At 46.3% G+C, this 26,722-nt stretch overlaps 3 pseudogenes; all 3 read left to right on the top strand.

The window, feature by feature from the left end:
* Window positions 1-4,814: 4,814 nt before the first annotated feature.
* LOC143936784 (5S ribosomal RNA) lies at window positions 4,815-4,933 on the top strand (annotated as a pseudogene).
* A 15,697-nt stretch (window positions 4,934-20,630) lies between these two features.
* On the top strand, window positions 20,631-20,749 carry LOC143937209 (5S ribosomal RNA; annotated as a pseudogene).
* Window positions 20,750-24,291: 3,542 nt separating this feature from the next.
* Window positions 24,292-24,410, top strand: LOC143937402 (5S ribosomal RNA; annotated as a pseudogene).
* The last annotated feature ends 2,312 nt before the right edge of the window (window positions 24,411-26,722 follow it).

The raw sequence follows: 26,722 nt of genomic DNA, 5'->3' as shown, positions 1-26,722 counted from the left end.
AAGCGTGGCGAGCGAAGCTCGCCTGCGAGGGGCCCTCTAATATTCACAACCCTATGTCCACTTGGATGGTGGGGCTACCACCTCCACTCACCACGCATGAAAATCTCCGAAGCTTCGTCTGCTCCGTACTGCGCATGAGCAGTACGGCGCAGACACTATATCATGGCCGGACAGTATATGGCAGAACACCGGCACCAGTCAACACCGGTGTCATGTGCGTCGCTGTGTAATATAGAGCAGGGTCCGGGAAGCCAATACCTCCCCGCAATTTCGGTCGCAATAGCATTGCCCTACCAATACGCATATGTTTTCCACGCCAGAGGAACTTGATAAAGATTGAGCGAACCGCATGAAAGAAAGTCTGGGGTATTTTGATAGGTAAGGCTTGTAGTAGATACAGAAGTCGTGGCAACGCATTCATCTTCAACACATTACAGCGTCCGAACCATGACAGAGCTAGTGGGTCCCATCTTTTAGGGTCCACTGTAAGCCCATAGGCTTCTTTTAATGTTGTTGGCTTTGACCTGTTTTTTTTGCTTGTTTCTCAAGGCGACCATCTTGCCGTTTGTCAAGAGGGTTGGGCGTGTCTTGAAGAGAACGCTTACGGCCACATCAACCTGAAAGCACCCGATCTCGTCTGATTTCAGAGGCTAAGCAGCGTCAGGCCTGGTTAGTACCTGGATGGGAGACTGCCTGGGAAGACCAGGTGCCATAGAAGGATCTGGTCTGGTTAGTGTCTTGATTGGGAGATCGCCTGGGAATACTGGATGCCGTAGGCTTCTTTTTATGTTGTTGGCTTTGACCTGTTTTTTTTAGCTTGTTTCCCAAGGTGACCATCTTGGCCTTTGTCAAGAGGCTTCAGAGTGCCCAAAGAGAGTGCCTACAGCCAAATCACCCTGAAAGAGCCCAATCTCATCTGATCTCGAAGGCTAAGCAGCGATGGGCCTGGTTAGTTCCTGGATGGGAGACAGCTTGGGAATACCAGGTGCCATAGGCTTCTCATTATGTTGTCGGCGTTGACCTGTTTTATTTTCCCTTGTTTCCCAAGGTGACCATCTTGGCATGTGTCAAGAGGGTTGAGAGTGCACAAAGAAATTGCCTACGAGCACAACAACCTGAAAGCGCCCAATCTCGCTTGGTCTCAGAGGCTAAGCAGGGTTGGGTCTGGTTTGTACCTGGATGGGAGACCGCCTGGGTTTTCCAGATGCCGCAGGCTTCTTTTTATGTTGTTGGTGTTGACCTGTTTTTTTCGCTTGTTTCCCAAAGTGATCATCTTGCCATTTGTCAAGAGGGTTGAGAGTGCCTAAAGAGATCGCTTACAGCCACATCACCCTGAAAGCACCCTATCTCTTCTGATCTCAGAGGCTAAGAAGGGTTGGGCCTAGTTAGTACTTGAATGGGAGACGGCCTTGGAATACCAGGTGCCGTATTCTTCTTTTTATGTTGTTGGCGTTGACCTGTTTTTTTTCGCTTGTTTCCCAGGGTTTTGGCATTTTTCAAGAGGGATGAGAGTGCCCAAAGAGATTGCCTATGGACACATCACCCTGAAAGCGCCCAATCTCCACTGATCTCAGAGGCTAGAAAGGGACGCGCCTTGTTAATACCTGGATGGGAGACCGCGTGGAAATACTAGGTGCGGTAGGCTTCTTTTTATGTTGTTGGCATTGACTTGTTTTTTTTGTTTGTTTCCCAAGGTGACCATCTTGGCGTTTGTCAAGAGGGTTGAGCGTGCCTGAAAAAATCTACTATGGCTGCATCACCCTGAAAGAGCCAAATCTCATTTGATCTCAGAGGCTAAGCAGGTTTGGGACCTGGTTAGTACGTGGATGGGAGACCGCCTGGGATTTCTCGATGCCATAGGCTTTTTTTTTAAGTTGTTGGCATTGACTTATTTTTTATTTTTTGTTTTATTCTTTTACTAAGTATAAGTAGAACAACACAAATGTAACAGTCAACCATACAGCATGACCCAGGGTCACAATTACATGGTAACAAAAAATAGGCAGCCAAATTACTCTGGGTTCTCAGAGGGGAGTCCTAGAGTTTCATGCAGAAAAGAGAGAAACCCCACCTCCGACATGTAGTACAGTATAACTAATGCAGCTCCGTTCGGACAAATGTAATCATGGAGAACAACTGGGACCACAGCGAGCCAGCTTATCATGACCTACGTGAACCAGAGTAAAATATGAGCCGGTCGTGTCCAGAACCCTGGGGTTCTTCTGGGTCCCAAAGGCTAGTAAGGAGACAAGGCATAGTCAAAAGGGAGGACGGGGGAAGAAGAGAGTGCAAAGACGGAGAGAGAGGAGGGGGGGGATGGCGGCGGGGAAAAATAGAAAAATAAAGACAGAAAATGAGGGGGGGGGGGAATGCCACCCAGGGCAGACATGGCCTACGTAGGTAAACGTTAAATGTTCAGTCGTTTTCTGGGACAGGGGCGCTGCTCACCTCCCGAATGTAGTCTCAAGTACCAGTAAAATACCTCCAGGGCCTCCATGTAACACTAAATGCCTCTTCAGTGTTGTGAAGGGTGGCGGTCAATTCTTCCATCCGGAGAATATGATTGACTTTGGAATACCACAGCACCTTGGATGGGGGCTGAGGCTGCCTCCACAGTGTGGGAATGCAGACCCGGGCGGCGTTCAGGAGTTGCATCGTGAGGGTTTTTTTGTATTTTCGAACAGGCTGTTCGGTCAAGTGTAGAAGGCACGCTGCTGGGTTGTCTGCGATATCTACATTTCTGAGAGTTTTTATCGTCCCGGTCACCTCCACCCAAAAGTTCCTCAAGGCCGGGCATGCCCAGAAAATGTGTCCCATGGTCCCCGTATCTGAATTGCACCTCCAACAAACATCCGGGATCGATCTATTCATTTTATTCAGAAGGTATGGGACTCTATACCAGCGTGAGACTATCTTGTATCCTGATTCTTGATATTGGTTTGCGATGGAAGCTTTATGTACTAATGTCAGGATCTTCCCTAACTGTTGTGGGGTAAATGTGTTGCCAAATGCAATCTCCCATTTGTGGATAAATGGTGGGGTCGACTCTTCCTCCTGACTACTTAATATGTTGTACAGGAGGGAGAGGGTGTGTCGCACAGGTTCCTTTTTGTGACAGATGACTCATAGGGCGTCAGGTCTCTAGGAGTGTAGGGGGCCCTTTGTATGGCCAGAAGAAAGTGACGAAGTTGATAAGCATTAAACAATTCAAGCGGAGGGTCAGAAAGCTCGGCGACAGTTTGCGTGGTCGGGAGCCCTCCCGAGGACCACACCTCTCCCAGACGCTGTTTCCCCACCACTGTCAACTGTCGCAGTTTATTGTTGGTAAATCCCGGTGGGAAGTCTGGATTACCTATAACCGGAGTCATTGGTGACGGCAGGGGAGCAATGTGTGTGCAGCGGAACAACCTCCGCACAACAGCCAATGTAGCTCCCACTACGGGGTGATCTCTGAGGTCTTTTGGTAGGGAGGACAGGAGCCACGGGGAGGTCAATAGGGGAATGGATCCATCCTCAATCTCCATCTCCACCCACTGCTTGTGTGGGCCATTACAATGCCAATCAACGACTCTCGCTAGCAGAGTCGCTCTGTTGTATTGTCTCAGATCTGGGAGACCCAGACCCCCCTTGTCCTTTGGTCTGGCAAGCAATTGCAAACGGGCTCTGGGCGGTTTGCGTGCCCAAATAAAGTCCCGGAGCAGCAGCTGCAGTTGTCTGAAAAAAATTGGGGGTAACCGGATCGGTAATGTCTGGAACAAGTATAAGATCCGCGGGAGGGCCGTCATTTTGAATGCATTACAGCGCCCGAACCGGGTCAGTGTTAAAGCATGCCAGTTTCCCAAATCAGATTTCAGTCTATTCAGGAGAGGGACAAAATTAAGCGGGGACAATTGCGCCAAATCCGCTGCGATGTCAACGCCCAGGTAACGTATAGATTTTTCAGCTCAGTAGAATGGAAAAGCGGAGCGTAGCCTCCTGGCCTCACCATCCGGGACCGATATATTCAATACAGCCGACGGTGCAATTGATTTTATAGTTTGATAGGCTGCCGTATCGCCGGAGAGCCGCGAGTATATTGGGAAGTGAAATGTGTGGATTGGAGACGAAAAAAATTAGATCGTCAGCGCATGCCGCAATTTTGTGGTGTGCCGTTGGTTTGGATATGCCAGTAATATTCGGGTCATTCCGAACGTGAATGTGGTTCCAGTGTCAGAATAAAAATTAGGGGAGACAGAGTACACCCCTGCCTCATCCCATTAGTGATGGGGAAAGAGTCCGAGCACTCTGAAAGCACCCAATCTCATCTGATCTTGGAGGCTAAGAAGAGTCAGGCCTGGTTAGTACCTGGATGGGAGACCACCTGGGAATACCATTTATTGTAGGCTTCTTTTTATGTTGTTGGCCTTGATTCGTTTTGTTTTTTTTCCGCTTGTTTCCCAAGGTGACCATCTTGGCATTTGTCAAGAGGGTTGAGAGTGCCCAAAGAGTTCGCTTACAGCAGCATCACCCTGAAAGAGCCCTATCTCTTCGCATCTCTGAGGCTAAGAAGGGTTGGGCCTAGTTAGTCCCTGGATGGGAGATGGCTTTGGAATACCAGGTGCCGTAGTCTTCTTTTTATGTTGTTGACATTGACCTGTTTTTTTTTCGCTTGTTTCCCAAGGTGACTATCTTGGCATTTGTCAAGAGGGTTGAGAGTGCCCAAAGAGTTCGCTTACAGCAGCATCACCCTGAAAACTTGTTTTTTTTTTTTTGTTTGTTTACCAAGGTGACCATCTTGGTGTTTGTCAAGAGGGTTGAGAGTGCTTGAAGAGCTCGCCTATGGCCACATAACCCTGAAAGCAACAGATCTCATCTGATCTCAGAGACTAAACAGGGTCGGGCCTTGTTAATACCTGGATGGGAGACCACCTGGGAATACTAGGTGCTGTAGACTTCTTCTCATGTTGTTGGCGTTGACTTGATTTTTTTGTTTGTTTCCCAAGGTGACCATATTGGCGTTAGTCAAGGTTGAGAGTGCCTGAAGAAATCTCCTACGGCCACACCACCCTAAAAGAGCCCAATCTCATCTGATCTCAGAGGCTCAGCAGGGTTGGGACCAGTTTAGTACCTGGATGGGAGACCGCCTGGGATTTCCAGATGCCGTAGGCATCTTTTTATGTTGTGGCCATTGACCTATTTTTTTCCGCTTGTTTCCAAGGTGACCATCTTGGTGTTTGTCAAGAGAGTTGAGAGTGACTGAAGATATCGGCTACGGCCACATCACCCTGAATCTGTTCCATCTCGTCTGATCTTGGAGGCTAAGCAGACCAGCAGGCCTGGTTAATGCCTGGATGGGAAACCGCCTGGGAATACCAGGTGTCGTAGGCTTCTTTTTTTTTTTCATATATAATTTTTTCTCCAAATAGGGGAAGACGGTCCCCCGAGTACATAATGCAACAGAGAAATACAGAGCAAAAAGCAGCTGAACAATACTTGATACAGGTATATTCGCAACTGTGAGTCTGCCTTCCATCAATCACAATGATTCGAGGCACGGATAAAGTACTGTACCAAGATCCAGGGTCACACAAACCCCCAGGTCCCTCCGGCATAATCCATCCAGAGGGGGGTGTGGGGCCGTCATTCCCAATTTTCCACTCTTTCCAAAAGAGAGAGGGGGTGGAGGGGGTGAGAGATAGGGGAGGTAGGCAGAAAAGAGAAGGGTTGAAAGATCAGAAAAGGAGAAGAGGGGACGAGACACGATGGCAGCCACTGTCCAAGGGGCCAGTCAAGGAAAGCTCAGAGCACTAAGGCGATAGCAGGCGACATCCTTCCAGCAAGAATATAAAGGTATTCCAGATGTCTCAGGTTTTTTTTAAAAATTCTTGTATACCTTGTGATGTGAGGATCAAGTCCTCCATTTTTTTTAATGTCCTCTATTTTCCTAAGCCAGTGGGTAATGAAAGGGGGGGAACATTTTTTCCAATAGAGAGGGATGCAGGATTTCGCCGCATTTATCACATGCCGTAAAATAGATTTTTTTGTACTTCTTAAAGGGGAGGGCCACCCTGAAAAACAAAAAAATTTTAAAAATTACAAAAAATCTAAAAAAAAAAAAAAATGAAAAAAAATTTTTTTTTTTACTTACCAGAAATGCCTGTTGCTAGGCACTTTCTCCTAATCTTCCTCTTCCTCCTCCGCGGAGATCTTCTGTCTTCTGTCTTCGTCGCGGCGTCTTCTGGGTAATGAGTCGCGCTGTGTTCTGGGAACTGTGTGTTCCAGAACACAGCGCGTCCCATTCAGAAAGCGCTGCGGGACTCGCGCATGCGCAGTAGCTGCGGGACTCGCGCATGCGCAGTAGGAAACGGGCAGTGAAGCCATAAGGCTCCGCTGCCTGTTTCCCTTACAAGGGATGGCGGCGCCGGGACCCGAGAGCCGAGGGACGGGTCGGCCTCGGGCGGCCGACATCGCGGGCGCCCTGGACAGGTGAGTGTGTTTATTAAGTCAGCAGCTGCAGTGTTTGCAGCTGCTGACTTTTTTTTTTTTTTTATAACCGGCCCTCCACTTTAATGGGAATCTGTGAATGGTGCAAGAGAAAGAATGCAGCCTCTTCCTGGATGGAGAAGTCTGTGAATTTTTGTGTTATGCATCGGATCTCTGTCCAGAAGTCCACCAAGCTGAGGCAGGACCAAAAAATGTGCAGCAACGTGCCCTCTTCTTCTCCACACCTCCAGCATATGTTCGAGGAAGAGGAGAAACATTTCTGCAGCTTTGATGGTGTCAAATACCACCTGGTGAGAAGTTTAAAATTCGTCTCCTGTATCTTCGTGCACAGCGAAATTTTGACAGCCAAAGTGATAATGCGTTGTCTCTGTGCTGGGGAAAATTAGCAATTAAGGTCCTTTTCCCAGTTGGACAGACAGGTTAAGTGTGGGTAATCTGTTTGAGAGAGAATGTGGGCCAAAGGGCCTTCGCTCCTGCATAGAGTCTCAAACTCCGACTGAGGGCGGGCGAACGTTTGAGGATTGGGGATGGAATGGAGAAAATGATGTAGTTGCGCCGCTCTCCAAAAAGGCAGTTGGAAAAGCCCTGTCGGATCTGTTAGGGTTGAGAAAGAAGGCCATTTTCCATCAATGACGAATTTAGACGCATTGTCTAGGTTGGAATTTCTAAGTGGGTCCCCAGTTCAAAGGTTGGATGGCCACGTATAGGGAATAGGGGGGAAGTCAAAGACGTGAGTGTGTTTTGGGTAGCGATCAGGTGACTGACTTTCAACTAAGCCCCTATAGTGGGATGTGACATAAATTCTGTGGGGGAATACTTATAGCACCACATGGCGCTTCTTAGCGGAATTCGGGAGTGAGCTTAGAAAGTTTGTTTCGATTCCAGTCCAATACATGCCCCAGATGGGAGGCCAGGTAGTAGCGTCGCAAGTTAGGGAGAACAAACCCTCCCTGTTGTTTAGACAATGTCAGCTGTGACCGCTTAAGTCTGGGATTTTTGTGGGCCCAGTTAAATTGAGTGAGCAAGGATTGAGCTTGCTTAAAAAACAGGACTGGAATCTGGATCGGGAGAGCTTGGAAAAGATAAGTAAATTTAGGGAGTATGTTCATTTTAATGAGATTGCATCTGCTGAACCAGGAATGGAGGCCAGAATGCCACCCGTGAAGCAAACTGCGGATCTTAGTGACAAAGGGTGGGGGGAAGTTCAACATAAACGTACGCGCGATGTCCAGTGGAATGTAAGTACGTGAGTATATCTTACTTATCCATGCCAGCATCCGTTCACTCAGACCTATATGGCGAAGGACCGAGAACATTAATGTCCATTTGACCCGATCAAAAGCCTTCTCGGCATCAGTACTCATGAAAAGACAAGGGGTCCCAGATGACTTTGCTTTACGGATCAGGGTAAGCACCTTAGTGGTGTTGTCCCTATCTTCCCTAGTGGGAATAAAACCTAACTGGTCAATATGTATAAGGGACTACAAGTGATGTGCCAATCACGTGGCGAGGAGTTAGAGAATAGTTTTAGGACCGAATTTTGGAGGGAAATGGGTCTGTAGCTCCCACATAGGCCTGGGTCCTTGCCCTCCTTAGTTATCAACGAGATGTGAGCTCTAAGGGTATCCTCAGGAAAATAAATTCACCAAGCGCAGGCCGAGAATAGGGAGGAAGGTCTTAAAGTATTGTGCGGTATATCCGTCAGGGCCCGGAGCCTTACCCACCTTCGGAGGTCCCACGGCCGTCTGGACTTCTTCCAGTGTGATCGGGTCCTCCAAGTACACCCGTGATTCCGATGAGAGGGTTGGTAGACCAGAACCGGTTACATATCTGTCTATATTGTCCTGTCCAGACCCTGAATCGGGCAGGTTGTAGAGATCAGAGTAACATTTTTCAAAGACTTCGACTATTTGGGTTGGGGTAGAGGCCCTCTGGCCATTCTCATCTATCAACTGTGGTATGTAAGAGCCAAATTTCAACTCCTTTACCGACCTGGCTAAGATTTTTCTGCATGTGTCCTCTGATTCCTACGTCAGTTTACGACAAAACTGGAGTGCCGCTTTCGCTTTATAATGGAGTAGGACAGCAATATGGGTATGGAGTGTCCCCAATTCAATCTCTAAGGTCCGTAAGGGGGTATGTTTATGTTTCGCTTACACAGAGGCAAGTTCACGAAACAGATTAGCAAGCTGTTCCTTCCGTGTTCGTTTGATGCGCGCCCCGTGCCTGATAAGTACCCTGCGGAGTACTGACTTGTGAGCCTCCCAAATTATCCCCGGGTCACAGTCCTGCTTTAGTTTTCTTGGAAATAAAGGTCCAATTCCCTGGTCACATCTGCTAAAACTTCCGGTATCTGGAGGAGGCTCTCATTAAGGTGCCAGAATAGAGACCTAGGTGAGGGGTAGGGAGCGAGGAGCAAGAGGCAGAAGTGTCAACCGATGGCGAAAGGGGACATTAAAGTCCCCACCTAATATCAATTGGCCCTCCCGAAAGTCACATAATCTGTGCAGGGTAGTTCTGAGGAACGTGTCTTGGTGATCATTGGGAGCGTACACAGTGGCAAATGTAAAAAGGCGCTCTCCAATGTGGCCCCTAAGAAAAAGATATTGGCCCCCAGGGTCCACCAGAGAATCCTGGAGAACCCAGGGGAGCCTGCTAGAGATCAGAATGGAGAGGAGGGGTTAGTAGAGTGGTAGACCTTAGGGAAGGATCTCGACCATAGAAAGGGGAGGCTAGTATTTTTAAAATGTGTTTCTTGTATAAAGGCCACATCAGTACAGGATGTGTTCAGTTCTCACAGGAGGATCCACCATTTTTCAGGGGAGTTCAGTCCCTTAACGTTTAGAGAGGTGACCTTGACTGAGTCTGCCATCGCTCCTCGGGGAGGGGGAGGGGGACATCAGAGAAAAGCAAAGAAAGTTGAACCAAGGTAGGTTTTGGGTAGGTAATGCATGGCGGGAACTAAGGGGGAGAAAGGAAGGGCAAATGGAAGGAAAGGTAAAGGGAAAAAGAGGCCGGGCACCTCAACCCCAGGGGGAGAGGGAAATTAAGGGTTGTCCGCACTCAACAGTACAGGAAGGGTATACTAAAACAGCACAATTATGCTATAGCGCTTACCAGATGTACACTGGGTTTAAAGCGCTGTCCTACTTGGGTTATTGGGTAGACAGGTCGGAGAGGGAGCCCCCGAAACCTAGTCCCCCCAGTCCCGGCAGTGGTAAATGTCACGTCTGATACCGGTATGCAAATAAAAGACAATCAGTAACATCAAAGAAACAAAAAACAATAGTATAACCAAAACAGAGGTAGAGCATATAACTGTCAGCACTGAGGGGTCTCCTCGGCTCGCCCCAAAAATTGGCATGCACGAGGGAGCCCGTCACAACAGAAAAGGCATCACAGAATGGGATCCACCACCCCCCGTCCCATACCCTTAAAGTACATGCAGTCCCCGGACAAATGCATTTCTCCCTTTGGCAGATTGTCCTCTCCTTACCCCCCTCTCCCCCGTCCACGGCCCGGGGGGAAAAGGGGCAGGGAAGGGGGGAAAGGGGGAGTGGAAGGGGGGAAAGGGGGAGTGGAAGGGGGAAAGGGGGAGGGAAAGGAGGGAAGGGAAGGGTGGGAAGGGGGGGAAGGGAGGGGGGAAACGGGGGAGAGGGGACAAACATGCAGAAATGTCAAGTCCTTTAGCGCACTCCCACCAGCAAACACCCGGACCCCATAAATTTCAACTCCTCCCCTCCATGGTCACCACATCAAGATGAAAGAGGAGCAGCCCTGGTCGGTGCATGGAAAATCCGGCAGGCAAGGGGCTGGGGCCACCATCCCTCCATCCAACGGGAGACTTCACCCGAGCAGCAGTCCTAGGGCCCGCCAATTAGTGTCTCTCCTGCATCGCCATCGGGGGCTGTGTAGAGCATCCAGAGGGAGGCTGGGACCGCCCAAACAGTAAGGGGTAAATCCTCCAGGGGGGTCCAGAGTCACCCTGGAGGGAAGCAGTGTCTCGTACCAATAGGCTCAATAAATAAGTCATCCAGGGTCCCCGAAAGCTGCAGAAGGCAATGTCGGCAAAGAGTAGGTGGGAGCCAGAGGGGGGGACAAGGGGCGCATCCAGGGGGAGGGGACACATATGCGGGAATGTCAAGCCCTTCCAGTACAGCGCATTAGGTATCACTCAGACCCCCCAAAGTGCAACTCCCCCATCTAAGGTCAAGACTCCAGAAGGGAAGATGAGCCGCCCTGGTCTGTACATGAAAGAACCTGCTGCCAAGGGGTTGGGGCCATCATCCCTTCCTCCAATGGGAGATGCCACCGGAATGAAAGCCCTGTGTCCTGTCAAGTGGTGCCCCTCTGACAATGTCGTTGTGGTATATGTGGAGCATCCAGGGAGAGGCAGGGACCACCCAAACAGTGAGGGGTAAAGCCTCCAAGGGGGCCGGTGTCAGACAGGAGGATAGCTGTGTCTTGTACAAGTTGGTTAATTAGACAAGTCATCCAGTGTGTTCCTGTGAGCAGCGGAAAGAAAGGTCGGTAAGGATTATGAATGGGTGGGGGCCAGGGAGTGCATAAAACTGCCACCAGATGACCGGGGCAGAGAGGGCAAGGGGATGAAACTCAGATCTGGTAGGTGGGGGCGGGGGTGAGGAGTGTCCCTCATATTACTCACGTTGGCCATACCTTGAAGCTGAGCGCTCTGCATACCCAGGACGTTCTTCTGTATAATCTAGCCTATCTGTATACATTAGCCTGTCTTTTGTACACATTAGTCGGTCCGCTGTATACACTAGTCTGTCTGTATACACTAGTGTATACAGATAAGCTAGATTATACAGAAGAACGTCCTGGGTATGCAGAGATGGAGGCTAGAGTGTATACAGACGGACTAGTGTATACAGAAGACCGGCTAGTTTATATAGGGAGGCTAATGTGTGCAAAAGACAGGCTAGTGTATACAAATAGGCTAGATTATAGAGAAGAACATCTTGGGTATGCAGAGAGAGAGGCTGGGTTACACAGAGAGGCTGGTGTATGCAGACTTGCTAGTGTATACAGACGGACTAGTGTATAGAGAGGCTTGGGTATACAGAGAGCTAATGTATAAAGAGCAGCTAGTGTATACAAAAGACATCCAAGGGTATACAGAGAGACTCGTGTATGCAGAAGACCGGCTAGTTTATACAGAGAGGCTAAAGTGTACAAAACACAGGCTAGATTATACAGAAGAACGTCCTGGGTATGCAGAGATGGAGGCTAGGGTATACAGAGAGAGAGACTGTGATACACAGAGAGGAAGGAGTATGCAGACTTGCTAGTGTATACAGATGGACTAGTGTATACAGTAGACCGGCTAGTTTATACAGAGAGGCTAATGTGTACAAAAGACAGCCTAGTGTATACAGATAGGCTAGATTATACATAAGAAGGTCCTAGTTATGCAAGAGATGGAGGCTAGGGTATGCAGAGAGAGAGGCTTGGTTACACAGACTTGCTAATGTATACAGACGGACTAGTGTATACAGAGTACCGGCTAGTTTATACAGAGAGGTTAATGTGTACAAAAGACAGGCTAGTTTATACAGATAGGCTAGATTATACAGAAGAACGTCCTGGGTATGCAGAGATGGAAGCTAGGGTATACAGAGAGAGAGAGAGCGAGGCTGGGTTACACAGAGAGGCAGGAGTATGCAGACTTGCTAGTGTATACAGATGGACTAGTGTATACAGTAGACCGGCTAGTTTACACAGAGAGGCTAATCTGTACAAAAGACAGGCTAGTGTATACAGATAGGCTAGATTATACAGAAGAAGGTCCTGGTTTATGCAAGAGATGGAGGCTAGGGTATGCAGAGAGAGAGGCTTGGTTACACAGACTTGCTAGTGTATACAGACGGACTAGTGTATACAGAGGACCGGCTAGTTTATACAGAGAGTCTAATGTGTACAAAAGACAGGCAATTGTATACAGATAGGCTAGATTATACAGAAGAACGTCCTGGGTATGCAGAGATGGAGGCGAGGGTATACAGAGAGAGAGGCTAGAGTATGCATACAGGCTAGTGTATACAGATAGGCTAGATTATACAGAAGAAGGTCCTGGTTTATGCAAGAGATGGAGGCTAGGGTATGCAGAGAGAGAGGCTTGGTTACACAGACTTGCTAGTGTATACAGGCGGACTAGTGTATACAGAAGACCGGTTAGTTTATACAGAGAGGCAAATGTGTACAAAAGATAGGCTAGTGTATACAGATAGGCTAGATTATACAGAAGAACGTCCTGGGTATGCAGAGATGGAGGCTAAGGTATACAGAGAGAGAGGCTAGAGTACGCATACTTACTAGTGTATACAGAAGACCGGTTAGTTTATACAGAGAGGCAAATGTGTACAAAAGATAGGCTAGTGTATACAGATAGGCTAGATTATACAGATAGGCTAGATTATACAGAAGAACGTCCTGGGTATGCAGAGATGGAGGCTAAGGTATACATAGAGAGAGGCTAGAGTACGCATACTTGCTAGTGTATACAGATGGACTAGTGTATACAGAGGACCGGCTAGTTTATACAGAGAGGCTAATGTGTACAAAAGACAGGCTAGTGTATACAAATAGGCTAGATTATAGAGAAGAACGTCCTGGGTATGCAGAGATGGAGGCTGGGTTACACAGAGAGGCTAGTGTATGCAAGCTTGCTAGTGTATACAGACGGACTAGTGTATACAGTAGACCAGCTAGTTTATACAGGGAGGCTAATGAAGCATGAGAATGAGAAGAACGTCCTGGGTATGCAGAGATGGAGGCTAAGGTATACAGAGAGAGAAGTTGAGTTACAAAGAGAGGCTAGTGTATGCAGACTTGCTAGTGTATACCGGTGGACTAGTGTATACAGAGAGGCTTGGGTATACAGAGAGCTAATGTATAAAGAGATGCTAGTGTATACAAAAGACAACCAAGAGTAGACAGTGAGGATCGTGTATACAGAAGACCGGCTACAGAGAAGCTAATTTGTACAAAAGACAGGCTAGTGTATACAGATAGGCTAGATTATACAGAGGAAGGTCCTGGGTATGCAGAGATGTAGGCTAGGGAATCCAGATAGAGACTGTGTTACACAGAGAGGCTAGAGTATGCAGAAGACCGGCTATTTTTTTTACAGATAGACTTGTGTATACAGAAGACAGTCTGGGGAATTCAGTGAGGCTAGTGTATGCAGAGAGGCTGGGACACCGAGACTATTGTAAAAAGAAGGCAGGCTAGTGTATATAGATTACGGGCACCTGTATACAGAAGACAGAGAGGCTAGTCTATATTGAGTGGCTAGATTCATGTATACAGAAAAGCTAGCGTGTAAAGAAAACAGGACTTTATTTTTTGCTAATGCAACTACTTCTGAAACATGTAAAATGCTTTTTTCATATTTTGGTGCTGTTACAAAGTGGTGTGTTGTCAGTGGTGATATCAATGTGACAGTTAATGTGGAGAACTACAACTATTCAAAATAGAGCAAAAGAGTGCTAAAGTTTATTTTGTTAAGTCATTGACTGATAGACGTTGAGTAATTGGCCGTTATTGGTTTGGCAGGACATGGTTTATTTTGATGTAAGATAGTTTTATTCTCTACTTATAGCCGAGTTTTACACGACTTTATTATTCGCATTATTCGCATTATTCATATATATTATGCAGAGTGTAAGTATTGCAGTGAGACGATATTGCTTTTAAAAGATTTGTATTATTATACATAGCATTGTTAGCAGACCAATAGGACAATTTACATGGCTTAAAATTGCAGAGCGTAATTTATCAGGAAAGAGATCCAAAGCGTTAGTTGCAGTAGTTTCATAAATCTGAGAAATCGTTGCATTACTCTAAATTTAAAAGTTGTTCCGGTAGCACTGAAAAGACGATATTAGATGAGTGATCTACACATTTCGTTTACTATTTCACTATACCGGCTAAATGTTAATATGTTAATATGTGCTGCGTGTAAGGTAGAAATTAGATGGTTTAGTGTGAGCTGGTTTACCAGGATTTAGAGATAGTAATCTGTTTATACTAGTAATAAATATAGCAAAATAACTATAACGAGTTTAAGTGGAAATACATGAAATAACAGCAACAACGTGTGTAGGTTTTTATCAATCAAGTTAATTACGTGTCAGCAGCTAAATATTCTGCAATAGCAGAGATTAAGTATTGCAGTCGAAATGAGATCGGAAGCGATAGTTGCAGTAGCTCCAAAAAAACTGAGAAATCATTTCATTACTCTAAATTTAAAAGTTATCCCGGTAGCACTGAGTGGACTGATAGTAGATGAGTGATCGTTCTAGTACAAATTCAGTTTCCTATAGCAGAGAGATACCAGTTACTGTGAGACGAGTAATTAAACTGTTCACGGTAGCATTGCATTACTCTTAACATGTGCAGCGTGTAAAGAAGCAATAAGATGGTTTTGTATTATCCTAAAATTAGCAGTATACGTAATAAAGGTGAGTAGGTAACCTGGATTTAGACATAGCAAACTCTATAATCTAATTTAGCAAAATTAGAAAGGATAATATTGAGACAGTATATACAGGTCGAGTTTAACTGGAAATACACAAAATATCTAGCTTACCTTTACATTGTTCAATAGAGCATTGCAAAGTAATACCAAGGCAGAATGTCGGAATAGCAATTAGATGAGATGATTGCTGTAATCATGAAATATCAGCAACGCCTAGGTTTCTATCGGATGAGAAAGTATAATAACTGGCAAAGTATGACATGGCAAAGAGACAAATTGCATTAGAGATGTGAGATGGACATGAAATGTCAATCCCCATTGGTTACTTACATGTAAACGCGGCTACATACAGCAAAGTGTGAGCTAAGCAGCTAAAGGGTATTTAAGAGTAAATTGACGTAGCTTGAAAATTCCAACGTGTAAATCGTTCCATTAATTATGTTACGCACGAAGACGGCTTACACTGACTGTTTTCCGTTTCCACTGGTCATCGGCATAATGTATCAGTAACCATGAACATTAATAGTGATAGACAGCTTACATTAGGATGTGAATGTAAAATGAATGTAAAATAGTTGCATTATGTGTTATTAATGTAATCAAACTGTATTGCTTTGCTTTGCTACTGCAACCACTTCTCAATCAAGTAAACCGTCCCACTGCTTTTCTCACATTTTACCGCTGTTAAAAAATGTGTTGCAAGTGTTATGTGTTACAAATGGTTCTCAGTGTGACAGTTAATGTGGAGAAGAAGTAATACACAAAATAGATTCACAAAGAGAATCCATTGCATAGAGGTAGCGAGAGATGGTTGCATTAATCTTAATGTGTAAAAGGTTTTAAAAAGATGGTTTTGTGTGACTTTTGCTTTAACGTAAAATTAGCTGTAGACATTATAACTTGTTACAATGATTTAGAGATAGTAATCTCTATAAAATAATAATAATAAGTATAGCAAAACAAATTAGGAAAATTTTGAGGCAGTATGTATAGGTCGAGATATAGTGAATACACAAAAGGGATCAAGGGATAGTAGCAAAGTCAAGGGATAAATGCAAAGGTACTCTATTTAACAGTAAATTGACGTAGCTTGCAAATTCCAACGTGTAAATCGTTCCATTAATTTTGCTGCGCACGAAGACGGCTTACACTGACTGTTTTCCGTTTCCACTGGAAAGAGAATCCTATTGCATAGAGGTAGCGAGAGATGGTTGCATTACTCTTAATGTGTAAAGGTTTTAAAAAGATGGTTTTGTGTGAATTTTGCTTTAACGTAAAATTAGCTGTAGACATTATAACTATGGTTAGGTTTACAATGATTTAGAGTTAGTAACCTCTATAATATAATAATAAGTATAGCAAAAAAAATTAGGAAAATATTGAGGCATTATATATAGGTCGAGATAAAGTGAATACACAAAAGGGATCAAGGGATAGTTGCAAAGTCAAGGGATAAATGCAAAGGTACTCTATTTAACAGTAAATTGACGTAGCTTGCAAATTCCAACGTGTAATTTTGTTACGCACGAAGACGGCTTACACTGACTGTTTTCCGTTTACACTGGAAAGAGAATCCTATTGCATAGAGGTAGCGAGAGATGGTTGCATATGGCAGAAAGACGGCTTATACTGCTTTTCTCACATTTTGCTGCGGTAAAAAGAAATGTTTTGTCACTGTGTTTTAACTGTGACAGATAAGGTGGAGAAAAAGAAGTAATACAGAAAATAGAGTCAAACAGTGGAAACGTTTATTTGTCATGACAGCTGATACTGGTTGAGCAATAAAACTGTTTTATTAAGATTTAAGACTAGTTTTATTCTCTACATATAGGCTTTTCAAAGAGTTGTATAATATAGGCGACCAATAGGACATTTAAATGGCTTAATATTGTAGGGTGGAAGAATCGCTGTTCAAAGGTAAGAGATTGAAAGCTTAGCTTGAAAATGGCCGAGAAATAGTTGCGTTAGTCTAAATTTAAAGGATATGCCGGTACCAATGAGAAAGCTTATATTAGACTAGTTGATCTTTGCATGACACAATCCTATTATTATTATTATTAATAAGATCATAGTGCAGAGAGATACTCAGTTAATGTCAGAGATACTCAGTTAATGTCAGAGATACTCGGTCAATGTCAGAAAAGCAATAAAACTGTTTACATCGTTAGAGAGCGACAGTTACATTACTCTTAGTATGTGCAGCATGTCTGGTAGCAAATGGATGGTTTTGTGAACATTTTGCATTAAGGTACAATTAGAGGTAGAACTCATGGAAGTGAATAGATTTAAGCGTATTTTGAGATAGTACTCTCCATTTCTAATAAGAAATAAAGAAAAATAAGTCAGGATGGTGTGTCAGGACTGTCACATACTCACAGTCCCGGTACAAATATGCAAAATAGAGCAAAAGAGTACATGGTTTATTTTGATGTATAATAGTTTTATTGCATGCTTGATGTGGATGATTAAAATCGTGTCGTGATCTATATTTAGCATAAGAATGAAAAGGCATAACATGGCAATGAGACAAACTCCATTAGAGATGTGAGCTAGATGAAATGATGAAATGTCTCTGTATAGCCCAGATTGTCTTCTGTTATCACTTAGCCTACCCTCTAAATTCACTAGCCTCTCTATATACACCAGCATGTTTACACTAGCCGGTCTTCTGCATACAATAGCCTGTCTTCGATATACACTAGCCTATGTTCTGAATACACTAGCCCGTCTTCTGTCTTCTGTATGCCCTAGCCTGTCTTCTGTATACATTAGTCTCTCTGTATAAACTAGCATCTCTGTATACCGAAACTGTCTTCTATAAAAACTTGTCTCTCTTTATAGCCTGTCTAGCCTTTCTTCTGTACACACTAGCTTCTCTATATACACTAACCAGGCTTCTATATACAATAGCTTCACTCTATGCACTAGCCTCTCTGTATAATCTAGCCTCTCTATATACCCTAGGTATTGTTCTGCATCTCCGTAGTGGTAGCCTCTCCGTAGAAGCCAGCCTTTATCCTGTATTCACTAGCCTTTCTTCTGTATGCTGTAGTCTTCTATATATACTAGCTTCTCTGTACACCCTTGCATCTCTGTAATACACTAAACCCTCTGTATACCACAGCCTGTCTTCTGTATACACTAGACTGTAAACACTAGATAGAATACACCAGCCTGTCTTCTGTACCCACTAGAATCTCTGTATACACTACCCAGTCTTCTGTATACACTGTCAGCTTGGATGTATACCCAAGCCTGTCTTCTGTATACACTAGTTTCTCTATATGCACTGTCCTTTCTGTATACTCTCGACCCTCTCTATACATTAACCTCTCTATATACACTAACATCTTTGTATATACTAGCCTCTCTTTAAATTAGCCTCTCTGTGTACCCCAGCCTCACTGTTTACTCTAGCATCTCTGTATACTCAAGCCTATCTACATACACGAGTCTTCTGTATTGTGTATTAACTAGCCTTTCTTCTGTATGCTGTAGTCTTCTATATATACCAGCTTCTCTGTACACCCTTGCATCTCTGTAAACACTGTGTAAACTAGCCAGTCTTATGTATACACTCGCCGACTGTATACACTAGACTCTCTGAATACACTAAACTCTCTGTATACCACAGCCTGTCTTCTGTATACACTAGACTGTAAAAACTAGCTAGAATACACCAGCCTGTCTTCTGTACCCACTAGACTCTCTGTATACACTACCCAGTCTTCTGTATAGAATGTCAGCTTTCATGTATACCCTTTCTGTATACACTAGCTTCTCTATATGCACTGTCCTTTCTGTATACACTCGACTCTCTCTATACACTAACCTCTCTATATACACTAACATCTTTGTATTTGTCTTTAAACTAGCCTCTCTGTGTACCCCAGCCTCAATGTTTACTCTAGCATCTCTGTATACTCAAGCCTCTCTACATACACGAAACCTGTATTCTGTATTCACTAGCCTTTCTTCTGTATGCTGTAGTCTTCTATATATACCAGCTTCTCTGTACACCCTAGCACTGTAACAGTACTAGGTTCCTGTATTACAGAAACAGAACACCAGCAATAAGGTGTATACTGTGCAGGAGGCACACAACACCGACTCTAACTTCTGCACTTGAGTATACAGAGATGCATGTATTGCAGAAATTGCAGAAATTGAACACCAGTAATAAAGGGTAGCTTCAGGTGTGTACTGTGCAGGAGGCACATAACACCCACTGTAACAGTGCTAGGTTCCCAAGCAGTAAAGAGCGTCCTCTTTCCCTGACCACCGCAACACACTATACAAGGCCGCCATGCTGGCGGCCTTATATAGTGTGGGGTGTGTACTAAACCCCCCTGAGCTATAATTGGCCACAGGAATCCTTCCTGTGGTGAATTGTGGCTCTCCTCACACAGGATGTCACATCTGTTCTTATTATATAGAACCTATTATGCTCCTCGTAAACTTTTTCAGTTTGGCCGAACGGCCGGACGCAAGTTGCCCCCGGTGCGGGAACATGGGGGGAGACATGATGCACATGTTTTGGAGATGCCCGAAGTTGATCCGCTACTGGACAGAGGTGACAGGAACCATTGATCGGGTGGTTGGAACCTCCACCAGGATGGAGGCGAAGTATTGTCTCCTGGGATTAGTTGAAGGAGTTGGAAACCCGGGAAGTAGCCAGATGGCAGTTCTGAGATGCCTATTTCAGGCAAGGAAACTGATTGCCCAACCCTGCTTAGCCTCCAATGTTGGCAATGACTTGTTTTTTTTCGCTTGTTTCCCAAGATGACCATGTTGGCGTTTGTCATGATGGTTGAGAGTGCCCGAAGAGATCGCCTATGGCCCCATCCCCTTGAAAGTGCCTGATCTTGTCTGATCTCGGAGGCTAAGCATTGTCGGGCCTGATGTAACTGGATGGGAGACCAACTGGGAATACCAGGTGCCGTAGCATTCTTTTTATGTTGTTGGCGTTGACATGGTTTTTTTTTTCCGCTTGTTTCCCAAGGTGATCATCTTGGCATTTGTCAAGAGGGCTGAGAGAGCCCAAAGAAATCTCCTACGGCCACATCCCCCTGAAAGTGCTCGATCTCATCTGATCTCAGAGGCTAAGCAGGGTCCGGCCTGGATAGTACCTAATTAAAGGTGCCGTAGGAATCTTTTTATATTGTTGGCTTTGACCTGTTTTTCTTTCGCTTGTTTCCCAAGGTGACCATTTTAGCATCAGTCAAGACTTTTGAGTATGTCCCAAAGCGTTCGCCTGAGGTCACATCACCCTGAAAGCGCCCGATCTCAGAGGCTAAGCAGGGTCTGGGTCAGATGGGAGACCGCCAGGGTCTATGTTGTTGGCGTTGACCTTTTTTTTTTTCACTTGTTTCCCAAGATAACCATCTTGGTATTTGTCAAGAGGGTTGAGAGTGTCTAAATAGAACACCTATGGCCACATCACCCTGAAAGTGCACAATCTCATCTGATCTCGGAGGCCTAGCAGTGTACAGCCTGGTTAATACCTGTATGGGAGACCATCTGTGAATACCAGGTGCCGTAGGCTTCTTTTTATGTTGTTGGCTTTTACCTGTTTATTTTCGCTTGTTTCCCAAGGTGACCATCTTGGTGTTTAACAAGAGGGTTGAGAGTGCCCAAAGAGATCACCTACGGCCCCATCACCCTGAAAGCGCCCAATCTCATCTGATCTCAGAGGCTAAACAGTGTCGGTCCTGGTTAGTACCTGGATGGGAGACCGCCTGGAAATACCAGGTGCCATAGACTTCTTTTTTTGTTGTTGGCTTTGAACTGTTTTTTTCGCTTGTTTCTCAAGGCGACCATCTTGGCGTTTGTCAAGAGGGTTGGGCGTGTCTTGAAGAGAACGCTTACGGCCACATCACACTGAAAGCACCCGATCTCGTCTGATTTCAGAGGCTTAGGAGCATCAGGACTGGTTAGTACCTGGGTGGGAGACTGCCTGGAAAGACCAGGTGACATAGAAGGATCTGGTCTGGTTAGTGTCTTGATTGGGAGATCGCCTGGGAATACCGGATGCCGTAGGATTCTTTTTATGTTGTTGGCTTTGACCTGTTTTTTTTCCCTTGTTTCCCAAGGTGACCATCTTGGCATTTGTCAAGAGGGTTGAGAGTGCACAAAGAAATTGCCTACGGGCACAACACCCTGAAAGCGCCCAATCTCGTTTGGTCTCAGAGGCTAAGCAGGGTTGGGCCTGGTTTGTACCTGGATGGGAGACCGCCTGGGTTTTCCAGATGCCGCAGGCTTCTTTTTATGTTGTTGGCGTTGACTTGTTTTTTTTGTTTGTTTCCCAAGGTGACCATCTTGGCGTTTGTCAAGAGGGTTGAGCGTGCATTTGATCTCAGAGGCTAAGCAGGGTTGGGACATGGTTAGTACCTGGATGGGAGACCGCCTGGGATTTCTCGATGCCATAGGCTTTAGTTTTAAGTTGTTGGCATTGACTTATTTTCTTTATTTTTATTATTCTTTTATTAAGTAGAACAACATAAATATAACCATACAGCATGAGCCAGGGTCACAATTACATGCTAACAAAAAATAGGCAGCCAAATAACTCTGGGTTCTCAGAGGGGAGTCCTACAGTTTCATGCAGAAAATAGAGAAACCCCACCTCCGACATGTAGTACAGTATAACTAGCTCCGTTCGGACAAATGTAATCATGGAGAACAACTGGGACCACAGCGAGCCAGCTTATCATGACCTACGTGAACCAGAGTAAAATATGAGCCGGTCATGTCCAGAACCCTGGGGTTCTTCTGGGTCCCGAAGGCTAGTAAGGAGACAAGGCATAGTCAAAAGGGAGGACGGGGGAAGAAGAGAGTGCAAAGACGGAGAGAGAGGAGGTGGGGGGATGGCGACGGGGAAAAAAAGAAAAATAAAGACAAAAAGGAGGGGGGGGAATGCCACCCAGGGCAGACATGGCCTACGTAGGTAAACGTTAGATGTTCAGTCGTTTTCTGGGACGGAGGCACTGCTCACCTCCCGAATGTAGTCTCGAGTACCAGTAAAATACCTCCAGGGCCTTCATGTAACACTAAATGCCTCTTCAGTGTTGTGAAGGGTGGCGGTCAATTCTTCCATCCGGAGAATATGATTGACTTTGGAATACCACAGCACCTTGGATGGGGGCTGAGGCTGCCTCCACAGTGCGGGAATGCAGGACCGGGCGGCATTCAGGAGTTGCATCGTGAGGGTTTTTTTGTATTTTCGAACAGGCTGTTCGGTCCAGTGTAGAAGGCACGCTACTGGGAACCCAAAAGTTCCTCAAGGTCGGGCATGCCCAGAAAAGGTGTCCCATGGTCCCCATATCTGAATTTCACCTCCAACAAACATCCGGGATCGATCTATCCATTTTATTCAGAAGGTATGGGACTCTATACCAGCGTGAGACTATCTTGTATCTTGATATTGGTTTGCGATGGAAGCTTTATGTACTAAGGTCAAGATCTTCCCTATCTGTTGTGGGGTAAATGTGATGCCTAAGTCCCTCTCCCATTTGTGGATAAATGGTGGGGGTGGACTCCTCCTCCTGACTACTCAATAGGTTGTACAGAAGGGAGAGGGTGTGTCGCACAGGTTCCCTTTTGTGACAGATGGATTTATAGGGTGTCAGGTCTCTAGGAGTGTAGGGGGCCCTTTGTAAGGCCAGAAGAAAGTGACGAAGTTGATAAGCACTAAACAAGTCAAGCGGAGGGTCAGAAAGCTCGGCGACAGTTTGCGTGGTCGGGAGCCTTCCCGTGGGCCACACCTCTCCCAGACGCTGTTTCCCCACCACTGTCAACTGTCGCAGTTTCTTGTTGGTAAATCCCGATGGGAAGTCTGGATTACCTATAACCGGAGTCATTGGTGATGGCAGGGGAGCAATGTGTGTGCAGCGGAACAACCTCCGCACAACAGCCAACGTAGCTCCCACTACGGGGTGACCTCTGAGGTCTTTTGGTAGGGAGGACAGGAGCCACGGGGAGGTCAATAGGGGAATGGATCCATCCTCAATCTCCATCTCCACCCACTGCTTGTGTGGGCCATTACAATGCCAATCAACGACTCTCGCTAGCAGAGTCACTCTGTAGTATTGTCTGAGATCTGGGAGACCCAGACCCCCTTGTCCTTTGGTCTGGCAAGCAATTGCAAACGGGCTCTGGGCGGTTTGCGCGCCAAAATAAAGTCCCGGAGCAGCACCTGCAGTTGTCTGAAAAAAATTGGGGGTAACCGGATCGGTAATGTCTGGAACATGTATAAGATCCGAGGGAGGGCCATCATTTTGAATGCATTACAGCGCCCGAACCAGGTCAGTGTTAAAGCATGCCAGTTTCCCAAATCAGATTTCAGTCTATCCAGGAGAGGGACAAAATCAAGCAGGTACAATTGCGCTAAATCCGCTGCGATGTCAACGCCCAGTTAACGTATAGATTTTTCAGCCCAGTAGAATGGAAAAGAGGAGCGGAGCCTCTTGGCCTCACCATCCGGGACCGATATATTCAATAAAGCCGACTTGGCGCAATTGTTTTTATAGTTTGATAGGCTGCCGTGTCGCTGTAGAGACGCAAGTATTTTGGGAAGCAAAATGTGTGGATTGGAGATGGAAAAAATTAGATCATCAGCGTACGCCGCAATTTTGTGCTGTGCCGAGGGTTTGGATATGCCAGTAATATTCGGGTCATTCCGAACGTGACACATAAGTGGTTCCAGTGTCAGAATAAAAATTAGGGGAGACAGAGGGCACCCCTGCCTCGTCCCATTAGTGATGGGGAAAGAGTCCGAGCACCACTCGGTCACCCGTACCGCTGCCGATGGCGTGGAGTAAAGCGACATTACCCAGCTCATCATGTTGGGGCCAAGACCTATATGTTCCAGGGTGGCCTGCATAAAGTGCCAGGCCACCCTGTCAAAGGCCTCCTCCGCGTCCGTTGACAGCATAAGCAAGGGCCTTCCCTGTACATGCGCCGCATGGATTAAATTGAGGACTCGGGCCGTATTGTCTCTAGCTTCCGACTTATTTTTATTTTTTTGCTTGTTTCCTAAGGTGACCATCTTGGCATTTGTCAAGAGGGTTGAAAGTGCCTGAAGAGATTGCCTACGGGCACATTACCCTGAAAGCACCCGATCTCGTTTGATGTTGGAGGCGAATAGAGTCGGGCCTTGTTAGTACCTGGATGGGAGACCGCCTGGGAATACCAGGTGTCGTAGACTTCTTTTTATGTTGTTGGCGTTGACCTGTTTTTTTTTCGCTTATTTCCCAAAGTGACCATCTTGGTGTTTGTCAAGAGGGTTGAGAGTGCCTGAAGAGATTGCCTATGGCCACATCACTCTGAAAGCACCCAATCTCATCTGATCTTGGAGGCTAAGAAGAGTCGGGCCTGGTTAGTACCTGGATGGGAGACCACCTGGGATTACCAGTTATTGTAGGCTTCTTTTTATGTTGTTGGCATTGATTCGTTTTCTTTTTTTTGCTTGTTTCCCAAGGTGACCATCTTGGCATTTGTCAAGAGGGTTGAGAGTGCCCAAAGAGATCGCTTACAGCAGCATCACCCTGAAAGAGCCCTATCTCTTCTCTTTTCTGAGGCTAAGAAGGGTAGGCATGCGCAGTACACAGCAACACAGATTCCGAAAATTGCCGAGCATGAACGGCGCCTGCGCACTGAGTCCAGGTTCTATCCCCACTATCCAAGTGGACATAGAGTAAGAATATAAAAGATCCGAGCGCAGCGAGGCCGAGCCCGAAGCGTGGCGAGCGAAGCTCGCCTGCGAGGGGCCCTCTAATATTCACAACCCTATGTCCGCTTGGATGGTGGGGCTACCACCTCCACTCACCGCGCAGGCGCCGTTCAGCTTCGGAGATTTTCCGAAGCTTCGTCTGCTCCGTACTGCGCATGCGCAGTACGGCGCGGACACTATATCATGGCCGGACAGTATATGGCAGAACACCGGCACCAGTCAACCACCGGTGTCATGTGCGTCGCTGTGTAATATAGAGCAGGGTCCGGGAAGCCAATACCTCCCCGCAATTTCGGTCGCAATAGCATTGCCCTACCAATACGCATATGTTTTCCGCGCCAGAGGAACTTGATAAAGATTGAGCGAACCGCATGAAAGAAAGTCTGGGGTATTTTGATAGGTAAGGCTTGTAGTAGATACAGAAGTCGTGGCATCGCGTTCATCTTCAACACATTACAGCGTCCGAACCATGACAGAGCTAGTGGGTCCCATCTTTTAAGGTCCGCTGTAAGCCCATAGGCTTCTTTTTATGTTGTTGGCTTTGACCTGTTTTTTTTTGCTTGTTTCTCAAGGTGAGCATCTTGGCGTTTGTCAAGAGGGTTGGGTGTGTCTTGAGGAGAACACTTACGGCCACATCAACCTGAAAGCACCCGATCTCGTCTGATTTCAGAGGCTAAGCAGCGTCAGGCCTGGTTAGTACCTGGATGGGAGACTCCCTGGGAAGACCAGGTGCCATAGAAGGATCTGGTCTGGTTAGTGTCTTGATTGGGAGATCGCCTGGGAATACTGGATGCCGTAGGCTTCTTTTTATGTTGTTGGCTTTGACCTGTTTTTTTTAGCTTGCTTCCCAAGGTGACCATCTTGGCCTTTGTCAAGAGGCTTCAGAGTGCCCAAAGAGAGTGCCTATGACCAAATCACTATACTATATATCTATATCTATAATAATAAATAATATTTTTAGTTATTATATATAAGATACTATATAGGTGATTTGGCCGTAGGCACTCTCTTCGGGCACTCTGAAGCCTCTTGACAAAGGCCAAGATGGTCACCTTGGGAAACAAGCTAAAAAAAAAACAGGTCAAAGCCAACAACATAAAAAGAAGCCTACGGCACCGGCATTATTGGGGGACAAGGCCATCCTAGCTTTACTCCAAAACCTTCCCACTAAAGCAGACTTTAGCTGTATGGCAGCCAGGATTGAAACAACCTTGCGACATGAAATCGCAGGGGTCAAACGTGACGTGTCGGCTACGAACGAGCGGGTGACCACCCTGGCATCGGATGTGACCTCCCTGACCACTGATGTTTCTGGCCTGCAAGCCGCACATGATACCCTTGCTGACAGAGTGGCACAGTTGCAACTCCTAGTGGATGACCTTGAGAATCGCAACCGCAGACGCAACATCAGGATCAGAGACTTGCCCGAAGCCACTGGCCAGGCAGACCTCAAAGCCACAGTTACAGCTATATTTAACGCCTGTCTGGACCGCGCTGCTGACACAGTAATAGCCATTGATAGAGTCCACAGGACCCTGGGCCCCAGGAGCCCCACAGAGAACCGGCCACGTGACGTTTTATGCTGTCTCCACAATTACTCAGTTAGGGAGGATGTCCTGCAAGCGTCGTGGCGCAAAGGCAGCATTGATTTTGACGGGGCCCAAGTCACCCTTCTGCCAGATGTATCCCGCAAGACCTTCCAGATGAGACGCTGTCTGCGACCCCTTCTGGAACACCTAACTGAACGGAGGATTCCATACAAGTGGGGCCATCCGTTTCACCTTATAGTGCGCAAAAATGGGAGGCCCCTTGCGCTACGACACCCTTCGGAGGTCCCGTCCTTTCTGGAGGCTTTGGGCCTGCCCTCGGTTCAGGTCCCCGACTGGTTGGCTCCTGTTGTCCCCCAGGGAGCAGTGGCCCCGACGAACAACCCCTCAACCAGGCCACAGAGAGTGAGACGCCACCGTCGATCCCAACGTCAGAGATCGCAGGCCCCTCAAGATCGT

This window comes from Lithobates pipiens, unplaced genomic scaffold, assembly GCF_037356315.1.
Source record: "Lithobates pipiens isolate NorthernLeopardFrog02 unplaced genomic scaffold, aLitPip1_a1.2 Scaffold_28, whole genome shotgun sequence".
Taxonomy (NCBI): domain Eukaryota; kingdom Metazoa; phylum Chordata; class Amphibia; order Anura; family Ranidae; genus Lithobates; species Lithobates pipiens.
This window is presented reverse-complemented; position numbering and strand designations above follow the sequence as displayed.